Source organism: Schistocerca nitens, chromosome 3, assembly GCF_023898315.1.
Source record: "Schistocerca nitens isolate TAMUIC-IGC-003100 chromosome 3, iqSchNite1.1, whole genome shotgun sequence".
Taxonomy (NCBI): Eukaryota; Metazoa; Arthropoda; class Insecta; order Orthoptera; family Acrididae; genus Schistocerca; species Schistocerca nitens.
In genome coordinates this window covers 251880055-251893639 of record NC_064616.1, presented here as the reverse complement: position 1 = coordinate 251893639, position 13585 = coordinate 251880055, and the positions used below count along the sequence as shown (strand labels likewise).

At 40.9% G+C, this 13585-nt stretch overlaps 1 non-coding gene across 1 annotated transcript; it reads left to right on the top strand.

Annotated features, from left to right (window-relative positions):
• The first annotated feature begins 13141 nt into the window (after nt 1-13141).
• Nucleotides 13142-13214, top strand: Trnar-acg (transfer RNA arginine (anticodon ACG)). The gene has a single exon. It is a non-coding gene; the product is annotated as a tRNA-Arg (tRNA).
• Nucleotides 13215-13585: the final 371 nt, after the last annotated feature.

Genomic DNA, 13585 nt, shown 5'->3' with positions numbered 1-13585 from the left:
GCAACTCTAATCATTTACGTATGACATTGTAATTCTGTCAGAGACAGCAAAGGACCTGGAAGAACAGTTGAACGTAATGGACAGAGTCTTGGAAGGAGGATGTAAGATGAACATCAACAAACGCAAACGAGGATAATGGAATTCAGTCTAATTACATAAGGTGATGCTGAGGGAATTAGATTAGAAAATGAGACAAAGCAGTAGATACGTTTTGCTATTTGGAGAGGAAAATAACTGATGATGGTCGAAGTAGAGAGGTCGTAGACTGGCAATGGCAAGGAAAGCGTTTCTGAAGAAGAGAAATTTGTTAACATCTAGTACAGATTTAAGTGTCCGGAAGCCTTTTTTGTAAGTGTTTGTATGGAGTGTAGCCATGTATGGAAGTGAAACTTGGACGACAAATAGTTAAGACGTAACTAATGAGCAGGTACTGAATCAAATTGGGGAGAAGAGGAATTTGTGCCTCAACTTGACTAGAAGAAGGGATCGGTTGGTAGGACATGTTCTGAGGCATCAAGGGATCACCAATTTAGTACTGGAGGGCAGCGTGGAGGGTAAAAATCGTAGAGGGAGACTAAGATCTGAATAAACTAAGCAGATCCAGAAGAATGTAGGTTGCAGTAGGTACTTGGACATGAAGACGCTTGCACAGGATACGGTATATGCGAAGTCATTGTGGGCAAGTGGTAGGCATTCGCGTTATACGAGAGGGCCGTGGAGGAGGCGAAGCTTTGAATCCCTTTAACACTTACTTTTTAGTCTAAATATTTTTATCCTTTTTTTTCACCACTGATCACATTATTTAATTTATATGACATTTTAGAGGTAATATAATGAAAAAAACTCCGCTTGCATTTACATGAACTTGCAGTGAATTTCATGTGTCATTTGACTATTTATTACTTTTTATTAAATTTTCAAGAAAGAGGGACAGGCGTGGAAAGCCTATGTCAAACCACGATAAACAATGACGCGACTGACGTTATTCAGTAGCACAGTATGTCACAATATGCCAGACCACAAGAGTAATGTACAATTGCTCGTCAGATGTGCTCTCGACATCACACGTTGCAGGATGGCATTGGTCATACAGACATGGAAAACATAAATTGAAACGGCATCTACTACATCGAATGAATGCAGATTTCCCACATTTACAGGGAATGTTCAGAGTTTCTAAGGGTAAACACATCTCGTTGACATTTTAAAGAATTTATCTTTCTTTCGATAGTTTAATGTAGATTAAAAAATTGAGTTCGAGCGCTGGCCGTTGTGGCCGTGCGGTTAAAGGCGCTTCAGTCTGGAATCGCGTGACCGCTACGGTCGCAGGTTCGAATCCTGATTCGGGCATGGATGTGTGTGATGTCCTTAGGTGAGTTAGGTTTAAGTAGTTCTAAGTTCTAGGGGACTGATGACCACAGAAGTTAAGTCCCATAGTGCTCAGAGCCATTTGAACCATTTTTTGAAGTTCGAGCGGTAATCGAACGTTCGTCTCATAGAGATTCGCGCGGTGTTTCCCGAACGCTAACCACGTGACAGACATGCTCCGAAACTGTTCCCACCTACGCACATATTCATACGGCACATACTAACGCGTAAAACTTCTGCAATTTTCTCAGAATTGCCAGAATAGTGCACGTTACTACTTGCACATTATGTACTACTAAACGTGTACAAAGTTTAAAGTAAGTCCGTAATGCTAATGTCGTGGCCTCCCCTTGTTAGTTTAATTAAACAATGAGAAAATAAGTTTATATTACACTACCGTCCATTAACAATGCTACACCACGAAGTTGACGTACTACAGACGCGAAATATAACCGACAAGAAGAAGATGCTGTGATATGCAAATGATTAGCTTTTCAGAGCTTTCACACAGGCTTGGCGCCGGTAGCGACACCTACAACGTGCTGACACGAGGAAAGTTTCCAACCGATTTCTCATATACAAACAGCAGTTGACCGGCGTTGCCTGGTGAAACGTTGTTGTCATGCCTCGTGTAAGGAGGAGAAATGCGTACCATCACGGTTCCGATTTTGATAAAGGTCGGATTGTAGCCGATCGTGATTGCGCTTTATCGTATCGCGACATTGCTGCTCGCGTTGGTCGAGATCCAATGACTTAGCAGAATATGGAATCGGTGGCTTCAGGAGGGTAATACGGAACGCTGTGCTGGATCACAACGGCCTCGTATCACTAGCAGTCGAGATGACAGGCATATCCGCATGACTGTAACGGGTCGTGCAGCCACGTCTCGATCCCAGAGTCAACAGATGGGGACGTTTGCAAGACAACAACCATCTGCACGAACAGTACGACGACGTTTGCAGCAGCATGGAATATCAGCTCGGAGACCATGGCTGCGGTTACCCTTGACACTGCATCACAGACAGGAGCGCCTGCGATGGTGTACTCAACGACGAACCTGAGTGCACGAACGGCAAAACGTCATTTTATCGAATGAATCCAGGTTCTGTTTACAGCATCGTGATGGTCGCATCCGTGTTTGGCGACATCGCGGTGAACGCACATTGGAAGCGTGTATTCGTCATCGCCATACTGGCGTAACACCCGGTGTGATGGTATGGGGTGCCACTGGTTACACGTCTCGGTCACCTCTAGTTCGCATTGACGGCACTTTGAACAGTGGACGTAACATTTCAGATGTGTTACGACCCGTTGCTCTACCCTTCATTCGATCACTGCGAAACCCTACATTTGAGCAGGATAATGCACGACCGCATGTTGCAGGTCCTGTACGGGCCTTTCTGGATACAGAAAATGTTCGACTGCTGCCCTGGCCAGCACATTCTCCAGATCTCGCACCAATTGAAAACGTCTGGTCAATGGTGGCCGAGCAACTGGCTCGTCACAATACGCCAGTCACTACTCTTGATGAACTGTGGTATCGTGTTGAAGCTGCATGGGAAGCTGTACCTGTACACGCCATCCAAGCTCTGTTTGACTCAATGCCCAGGCGTATGAAGGCCGTTATTAGGAACAGAGGTGGTTGTTCTGGGTACTAATTTCTCAGGATCTATGCACCCAAATTGCGTGAAAATGTAATCAAATTGGTTCAAATGGCTCTGAGCACTATGGGACTTAACATCTGAGGTCATCAGTCCCTTAGAACTTAGAACTACTTAAACCTAACTAACCCAAGGACATCACACACATCCATGCCCGAGGCAGGATTCGAACCTGCGACCGTATCGGTCGGGCGGTTCCAGACTGAAGTGCCTAGAACCGCTCGGTCACAATGGCCGGCAAATGTAATCCCATGTCAGTTCTAGTATAATATATTTGTCCAATGAATAGCCGTTTATCATCTGTATTTCTTCTTGGTGTAGCAATTTTAATGGCCAGTAGTGTATATTAGCTAAATCAGTGTTTAATTAAACAATAACAGAATAAACTTTCATTGTATCACTCTGTTGCCGCGTACAAGTGTTACCCCGCAGTAATTAAGTGCTCGGACATTAAATGGTGCTGTTGCATCAGATCCCAGCCAAACGCTTCTTCCATTGCTAATTATCTCGTAGACATCTGCCTCATTGTGAGGTTTTGCTGCTAGCTCGGAATCTGGGGCATTTTCTTGCATAGATCGTTATTTTGTTTTTCCTCATCTTCTCGCAGTTCATTTATAATGTACTGGGGAAGAGCGTCCTTAAACGTGTTATTGAATTCGTGTGTTGCTCGTTAGCGTAACGCTGATACAGCAGCTGCGATAAAAACGATAAGCCGCTTTTATCGGTAATGCGGGTAAACACTGTCATGGGGAGTAAAGCAGTCAAGGCACATGTTAAGCAACTGAAGGGGAGCGTTTTGCTGCATAATGGAAGTTCAGAGGCAGTGCAAAATTTGGTGGGAATTAAGAGTTTCATGTTTTGAATAGAAGCGTTAAGGGCAAGATATAACTATTGAAATGCAAGAGTGGAAGACGAATACGCTCTCAAATGTGTTTCATTTAGCTGCCTGTTGCTTTTTCACTACCATCTATATCTACTTTCTGCAAAACACTGTTATTTTCGTGGTAGGGAGTAGCTCTCAATTTACTATATTAGGGGAAGGATGTCTAATTTGAAACACTTTCGAGATTTTATTCATTATAACCTGAAAAATTAGTTAAAAATTATTTAAGTAATACCATCCTTAATTTCAGGATGTTGTTCTTGGTATCTGATTTAAAGAAAGGAAATTCTGAGAAAAACAATCACACAACACTTAATTTTCTGAACATCTGCAAGTGGTACAAATTAGGAATCTAGTTTCTTAGTTTTTACCAGTGGGCGCATTAATTACACCATCATTACAAATTATGTCCCAGAACTTTAAGATGTGTGCTAGCCTAAGTTTAAGATAATGTTCCATGTTTAATTCCTGCATCACTATTTTGCAGACACTACAGAACAACTTTATCACTCCTTTCCCCACGCATTCGCAGTATGGATGAATTCACCCTTTGCATTTCCTACTTTTTTTTTCCAACTCAAGTCTCATTGGCTAGGACTTGTATATTTGCTTCGAGCTTTCATTATTTCCCTGCGACTCGACGTTATTTCTTGAATGGACACCTTCAGCCGCCCATTTTTTACCTGCCATTGCTTCATGGCTTCTTCTGCAGTGCAATCTGTTTTGTTCTACAATGTCGAAAGCAACTATTCTTATGTCCGACAGTCTTAAACCGAACATGTCTCTTTAAATCTAAGAATGTTCCCTTTCAATTCATTTTTAACTTCGTCGCAAAACACTTTACCTCGGCCAAAACATTTTGTATCCTCGTGTGCATTTTTGTTTCTGGTATCAACATGCCTTTGAATTCTTGGTTTAGGCACATGTTATACGCGTGTATATTCATTTAATCCATGATCTCCTTATCTTACTGTTGCAGTTAAATTCAGTTCATGTGTGCTATACTTTCCATAACACTTCTCTGTTGCCATACTGTAACACAAAATAATTATTTAATTAATAACTTAGTACAAAGAGCGCACTAGAATATTCACCATACCATTTCTAAATAACATGTATAGGCGTGTCGGAGTTGGAGGATTAAAGAACGTGTCTCGTCCACAGTGGGTGTCATAGCTATAAATTTATGAAATAAATGCATCATTTTTCCACTTAGGCTGTATTTATTTACACAGAGTGACTCTGTCGGTGAGGACTTGCTCGCTGAAGGCAAAAGTCCCGAGTTCGAGTCTCGGTCCGGTACACAGTTTTAATATGCCAGGAAGTTTCATATCAGCGCACATTCCGCTGCAGAGTGAAAATTTCATTCTGGAAACATCCCACAGGTTGTGGCTAAGTCATGACTCTACAATATCTTTTCTTTCAGAAGTGCTAGTCCCGCAAGTTTTGTAGAACCTCTGTGAAGTTTGGCCGGTAGATCACGAGGAACTGGTGGAAGTAAAGCTCTGCGGAGGGTTAGTCATTCATGCTTGGATACCTCAGTTGGTAGAGCAGTTGCCTGCGAAAGGCAAGGGTCACGGGTTCGAGTCTTGGTCCGGCACACAGTTTTAATACGCCAGGAAGTTTCATATGAGCGCACACTCCTCTGCAGAATGAAAAATTCATTCTCAAATACTGGTTTTCTTTAAAAAGGAAGTGGTTTTGACACTTTCCGGCTGCTTCCACAATGGTTGTAATAAATATAATATTTCCTTCGCGATTCCTTCGTTAATGGTGTAGTGTTGGCAGAAGAGCCAACACCGTGTTGCTAGAGGAGGCCGAAATGCACGCGTTTAATTACACGCAGACTGGCGTGAGGTCTGGAACAATTAAAGGAGTTGAGTCTAATAAGAAAAGAACGTAGTTCTTGGAATACTTAACTTTAATCCATATTTGGTGTACAGCGCTCTTGACGGTACATGTTTTATAATTTCAATATTAATTGAATACGGCGCCTTGCTAGGTCGTAGCAAATGACGTAGCTGAAGACTATGCTAACTATCGTCTCGGCAAATGAGAGCGTGATTGTCAGTGAACCATTCCTATGAACGTCGGCTGTACAACTGGGGCCGAGTGCTAGTAAGTCTCTCTAGACCTCCCGTGTGGCGGCGCTCGGTCTGCGATCACTGACAGTGGCGACACGCGGGTCCGACGTATACTAATGGACCGCGGCCGATTTAAAGGCTACCACCTAGCAAGTGTGGTGTCTGGCGGTGACACCACAAATGGTACAAATGTTCAGGAAGTAGCCTCTCAAATAGGATAAGTGTAATTTAACGGTAACCGACTTGTGTAAGGAATCCACTCTCTTATATTCGTCCTAATCCATCATCTGGCGTTCTTCTGAAGTTACATGTCCATAAAAATACTCTTACCACACTGCATTCCACTTACCTACTCATTAGTTCGAAATATAAGTTTGTGACTCTTTTGCTCGAATGTTCATGATACATTATGGAATACTGAGATGCACTCACTCTTAGTTCCCCAATGAAGGATGTCAAGTGTGTGGATGTGTTGTGTGAATGTGTTGTGTGGATGACTGATGAGTGCTGGTGTGGATGTGAAAACATGGCAGCGATAGAATCTCACTACCGATGCATAAGCTACTTCTCTCTCTGAGAGCTAAGAGTTTGCCAAGCTCATTTTTACCAGGTCGGATGGACCACGATCCATAGAGCCCCACGCCTTCACTCCATGAGCCACAATGGACAGGACTGGGACATAAATGCATTGTCGCATAGCCAGTCTCTGTTCTAAGTAATATGGCTGCCCCCTGCATAAAGACACTCTTCATTATCTGAAGTGCTACTGAATTTCATCCTTCTCTTAAATCAACAGTCAGAAGATCTGTTTGGTTGCTTTGATTTATACCCATTAGGAGAGCTCTGTATCGAGTGCTATTTGTATAGAACTTGGTAGTTCTTTTTGAATTCTGTAAGCAATTTTTGTCTCGAGCTTACGACATTGTGCATCAACAGTGTGTTATGAACTCCAGGAGGCCATACTTCACAGTAAAGGAGAACATCTTCCGAGAACCATCTTTTTTCATTACAAAAAGAAGAAAATTATTACGAAAAGAAGAAAATTATTACAAAAAGAAGAAAATTATTAAATGAACTCACTTATCCAGGTTAGTGTCACACTGGCTGTTTCCTGCGGTGAATCTTTTTGAGTATATTTCCCACTTATCGTATACTGAATGTTTTGTTACTGTGCCATACTTAGTAATTTATGTTTGAACAATACGTTAATGGTTCTGTTTCCCAGTAAACAGCTTGAAAATAATTACCAAACGTTAAGGGCTTTGCTTTCTCATTATTTTAAGCAGTTACAGACAGCAGGTAACAACATGTTTTAGTAAGAACAAACAAAACGTATAACTGCATAGGTTTCCACGGCCAGTGTCTGTTGACATGAAAGTGTTCTGAGTATGGTACCGCGTGGTAAGGTAAAACGCTTACTGTGGCCTTCTTCTGAGTCTACCATAACATTTGTTTCTCTAATATTGTTTTTTTTTGCACTATAACACGGTCCTATACTCATAAAACTTTTATGTCAAGTAAAATATAATTTCATGGGACGACATTAAAAGCAATTAAGTCGCAGCTTGATTCTCTGTACTGAACGTATCAGTGAATCTGAATAATGGAAAGATGGCCTGCGGAGGCATACTATCACCGAACCGGAGGCTCAAAGTTATACCTATACATCCGGAAGCCACTTACGAGCTGAAAAACAGCGATCTGTTTGCTTGTACGTGTTGGCTGTTTACGGCTCCGTGTGGTCTACCTAATCGATCATCCGCTTGAAGTGCTGTGAGAAGGGAGTGTCCTTCGTATCTATCCTACGACGGAGAAGTCCTGTTGACCCGAAACCTCATTACTTAACGAGTAAGAGGACCACCATTTACTTACTTTACGTGTGGCAAGGGCCTTATCGACCATACGAGCCTCTTTCATTTCTTTCTGTCGAGTCCACTGTTTGTTCATTTGGTGTTGATGTTCATCCTCGCTTTGTCCTTCCGGCTGTTGTATCCCGCCATCTAATTCTGGGTCTTCCTCTTCCTCTCATTCCATCTGTTCTGCAGAATGTTATTCTAGGTAGTCTGTTCATCATCATTCCTGCTATATATCTGCCCATTTCAACCTCCGCTTTGCACTTCGACGATGTTACGGGGTTTGTACAGCTTTCTCAATTCTTCATTTTTTTTGTCCCCTAGTCCATGTTATTTTCAACATATACCACTCCATAGATTTTCCTTATTATTTTTCTTTCTTATATTAGCAGTTTTTCTTCGTGTTTCTTTCTAAGTATTAATGCTTCACATCCGCACAACGTTACAGGTCTAATAGTCGACTGATACAACCGGATTTTGAACTTTGTACTAAGTGATCTTTTCTTTAAGAATTTGATGAAACTAAAAAGTTTTTTTTTTTCGCTGTTGCTAGACGGACATCTATTTCTATATCCATTCTACTGTTGCTTCTAAAAAGACTCTGTAAGTACCTGCAGCAGTCAGCTGTCTTCAAATTACATCCATCTACAGCCAAAGATGCATGATTTTGGACTTTTTTTACTTATGACCAGATATTCTGTCTTTCCTTCATTAACACGAATCCTGTTTTCTCAACAATCTTGTAATAATTTTCCATCATCGTGATTAGTTCTGGTTTGGAACTACTTATTAATGCTACATCATCTGCGTCGGAAAGTCTAGTAATGTTCACCTCTTGCTCAAATGGCTCTGAGCACTATGGGACCTACCATCTATGGTCATCAATCCCCTAGAACTTAGAACTACTTAAACCTAACTAACCTAAGGACGTCACACAACACCCAGTCATCACGAGGCAGAGAAAATCCCTGACCCCGCCGGGAATCGAACCCGGGAACCCGGGCGCGGGAAGCGAGAACGCTACCGCACGACCACGAGCTGCGGACTCACCTCTTGCGTTTGGATCCCTGTGGACTGGTTTTACTAAATTCTTCATCGAATTTCTATAAGATGAGGTTAAATAAAACAGTTGAAGTGTCATCCTCTAGCATCAATCCAGTGTACAGCTTAAAATTTTCACTTTATCCTGTAGGTGTTTCTGTACGACACAAAGTTTTGTCTATACGCGTTTTAACTAATCTGATTAGCTTTGAGAGTATTTCATATTCCCTCAGTATATTTAGGAGTGTCTGTGTATGCTACCGTAGGCCCTTTTGAAATCTAGGAATAATATGTGAACATCTACATTGAATTCCCGTGCCTTCTCAGTTGTCTTATAGTGAATAAATGATCTAATGCGAAAATCTTGAATACTCGGTGTTACGCAGCTTTAAGATACTTATTAAAGGACATCTGCAAATCACCATGACCTGCACATGAAAGGTTTATTTGCCAAACCCGAATACCGATTTGGCAATTGCACATTTTAAGTGCAGCTCATGGAGTTTTGAAGATCACAATTAATAAATGATCTGATGTTGATCTACTTTTGCGAAAACCGTATTGGTAGTCCCCAGTTAGTTCTTCAGTTATTGGACTCAGCCAGTTTAATAGGCACATCGATAGGATTTTATAAGAGCCATCCAGTAAATCAATTTCTCTGTACTAATCGCAGATGAGGGGATCATTATTCCTACTTATGGGGCATATTTTTGCAGTTGTCCTGTCTGCAGGTATGCTTTCTCGTTTACAAACTGTTCCTATGGAATACTGTAGTTCTACTTGCAGTTGTGGTCCTCCGGTCTTTAACAACTCAGCATATGTCTCGTCTTCAACATAAGCCATGTCATTCTTTAATTTCTTTATTGCTTGCTGTATTTCGTTTATTCATGTGGTGGTGACTTGTATATTAAGCATGTCTTCCATTTGTTTTGTTTGTCACCCGTGGTGGTCACTATTTTCCCATGATGATCGTTTGTAAACTGTTCCCTTTTAGTGCATTTACCATAAAACTTTTTAATGCCTATTGATGCACCTGCCTCGTCCTCGCTTGAAATCATCCCCTGATTCTCTTATAATGTAGTTATAGTATTCTCTTTTCTCTTGTCATAGAGTTCGTTGTGTTTCCCGGGGGATTTTATAGTACCTCTCCTTCAGTGACATGTTGTTTCCTTCTTGTAGCCACGCTTTCCTCGCATTTCTTCTCTTCGACACTTTTTTGTCTCTCTATGTTAAACCAGATTTGGTTTGATCGTTTTCTATTTCCTATATCTTTGGAAGTTACTTCTTGAATACTGTTTTTCTGGTGTCTCCAGATGCTTTCGATATCTTGTTCTTTACTGTTGACCAGTTTATTTTTTGTTAGGTTACTTTCCGTTTCTTTTCTAAAATTTTCCTTTGTATTTTCTTTCTCCAGATTTCCTATACTGTATCTAGTATTTTCCACTCTATTTCTGTTTAGTTTTCATTTCTGGTACGTTTAATATACGGTATGTGTCACAATCCGCATCACTAAAGGTTCTAACATGTTTAATGCTACTTTGGAATCTTTTTCAGATAGCTGTGTGGCCAATCGAATTCACTGCTTCTGCATCTGGTAATATCCATGTCCCTAAATGCATACATTTGAGTTGAAATTTTGTGCTGCTTAAAGCAAGATCATTTGTCATTGCAAATTTTATAAGTCTAACCCCATTATCAGAACTTTCCTCGTGTAACTTTAAATTACCAGTTGTTGTTTTGTAAATTTCTTCATTTCCTATTATGGCATTAAAATCTCGTGACACTACTTTTACGTCATGTCTACTCATTGAGTTCTACGTGTGTCGCAGTTGACTATAGAATTCTTCCTTCATGTCTTTATCCTTACCTTCTGTAGGTGCATGTAAATTTAGAAATGTAATGTCTAACCACTGAGCCTGAATTGTGATTATGATATTCGATTATTAATATGTTCGATTCCTTTACTGAGTCATTTACTGATTCATGAAAGTCGAATCGATTTCCTAACTCATGCCGTTGACTGCAATTTCCATACGTTGTTGTCCCGTCTCCTGTTTTCAGTGACCCCATTCCTTGCCATCTTACTTCCTGGAGAGCTACCAGATGTACCTTGTATTTTCCTAATTTGTTTATAGTATTTGGGCTCTTCCAGGGCGCTATCTTCCAAGAACCAAAACAGAAATCCTTGCAGCTTTGCCAGCTTCTGTTCCAGTAAATTAACTCCTGTTTCCGAGGCATGTGTTGAGTATACTGTTCAGTCAGCATTTTACATCAGTGAGTTATTAGTCCTCTTCACAACTCCCTATCTGGAGAACCAGAAGTCTTGATTTTGGGGAGCTCTACCCCTAGGAGATCTACCTTTACCACAGCTTGCCGACCCTCTGCAGCTCGTGCTAGTTTTGGCCCGTCCCTGGTATTTTGTTTCTCCGGTATCCTCCATATCAGAAGAGGAAGGAAGGAAGATTGGGTTTAACGTCCCGTCGAAATCGATGTCATTAGAGATGGAGCACAAACTCGGATTGTATCAAAGGTAGCCAGCTGGGGTGGCCGAGCGGTTCTAGGCGCTACAGTCTGGAACCGCGCGACGCTACGGTCGCAGGTTCGAATCCTGCATTGGACATGGATGTGTGTGATGTTCTTAGGTTAGTTAGGTTTAAGTAGTTCTAAGCTGTAGGGGACTGATGACCTCAGAAGTTAAGTCCCATAGTGCTCAGAGCCATTTGAACCATTTATCAAAAATAGGGAAGGAAATCGGCCGTAACCCAGGTGAACTATACCGGCATTTGCCTGAAGTGATTTAGGGATATCAAGGAAAACTTAAGTCTGGATGACCGGATGCGGGTTTGAACCGTCGTTCTCCCGAATGTGAGTCCAGTGTGCTAATTACATATGAGGAGAGGTTTTCCCTGTCCGTCACATGGTGAGGCGGCCGATGGGGGACTTGCAAACCCCAGACGGGAAGAAGACCACTATTACATGTGTTAAATGACTATTCATTCGTTACATGTACAGTGAAGAATCCCCAGATCCAGGGATCTAAAATGAAACATATTTCTCATTTGAACTTCAGTTTTCAACATAACCATTCCCCAAGAGGATATCTGGAGCGTAGACAATGTTGCAATTTCTCGAGCAAAGTTGACTTTATGTTGTTAATATAACAGTATAAATATCTGTGGAGTGAGCATTCAGATGTGCAAAACAGAATTTTCTCGCCTACATACGTTGTCTCCAAGATCTCGTGGCTTTGTGATACTTAAGTAACTTTTCTACCTCAGCTGTCTTTACAATTGTGTCTGCATACGTAGCAATTATTCACCACTACTGTTACTAATAAGTAAATGTGTGCAAGTAGAGTAAGTGGGTGTATTACTGAAATTTGGTCGTTGTTTATGTTCTTTTATGTAAACGTAAACAATGAAATGATATGTGAATTCTCATTTCATGTTCGTGACATGTCCAGTAAGCCGTACTCACTCCGTTCTATAAAATACTGGTAGGAACAATAGCAGCACTTTCAGAAACGATGTGTTGTATTTTAGACATACTTTGTGTGTAGATCGTTAGTTGAAAGTAAAACGGAAATACAGAATCTGCTATCTTTCATTTTGTTACCCTCTTGTTTGCAGCTTTACTCTGATATGAACTATTGTATTTGTCGAATATTAAAGGCATGTGAGAAAACCCTTCGAGGCATTATGGTTGCAGTTATCTGGCAGGAGAGCTTTAGGCAACGCATTACCTTAACTACAACAGCGCGACAGCAGGCATGGCAATTAATGATTGTAAAACTGTATTACAAAACAACTGTTTTACAAACTCAATTTTAATGTATACTGCAGCTGCTTCAAAGCAGTAAACTGTTGGAAAGCCCTTACGCAGCATATCAAAACGTCTTTCAAAGAAAATAAAATTTTACGTAAATTATTTTTGTCTGGAATCTGAATGCAAATCACAATGCATTCATGTAATCAAATAATGTATTTTGCGAAAACGGCCATAACAAAGTTGTTGCCGTGCTTTTCCTACATTAGAAAGCGATCACCAACCGGGAGAATTCTTTCCTTCAAATGGTAATGCTAAATTCACGTCTTTATCATTTTCCGTGTCTCATTATAGCACTCACGAGAATACTGAAAGCTTTTTATCTGCAGCAATGGAAGTAAAAAACCTAACATTAAATGCAAGAAATAGCGATTCGAATCCGTTAAGTGGAATTTAATATAGCTTGCAAGCCGCAGCAGTTCCTGTGGCCCTGTGGCGCAACGGATAACGCGTCTGACTACGGATCAGAAGATTCCAGGTTCGAATCCTGGCAGGGTCGTAAAAATATTTTAATTGCTGTCATCGTTTATTTACAAACGTTTTCAAAAAACAAACGTGCTACTTATGGAGATAAGTTAGGCGTGGGACAGTCGTTTATGCAATAATTTCGTTTTGCGTTCCGTCTGATATGGTAACAGAAAGAAGCTAAATCATATGCTGAAATCAACAAACATGTTTTTAACTTTGATTTTTGGCAGATGAGGGAGAATTTTTCTGAAATTTCATGTTACAGTCCAGAAGACGCAAGATTTGGTGAGGTAATCCATGAATCCAGGTAGTCATAGATCATTTGGCCTTTTACAACAAACCAATAGAAATAGAATATTACGATATCAATGAATGATAGTCGAAGGAAATGCTCTTGAGGTC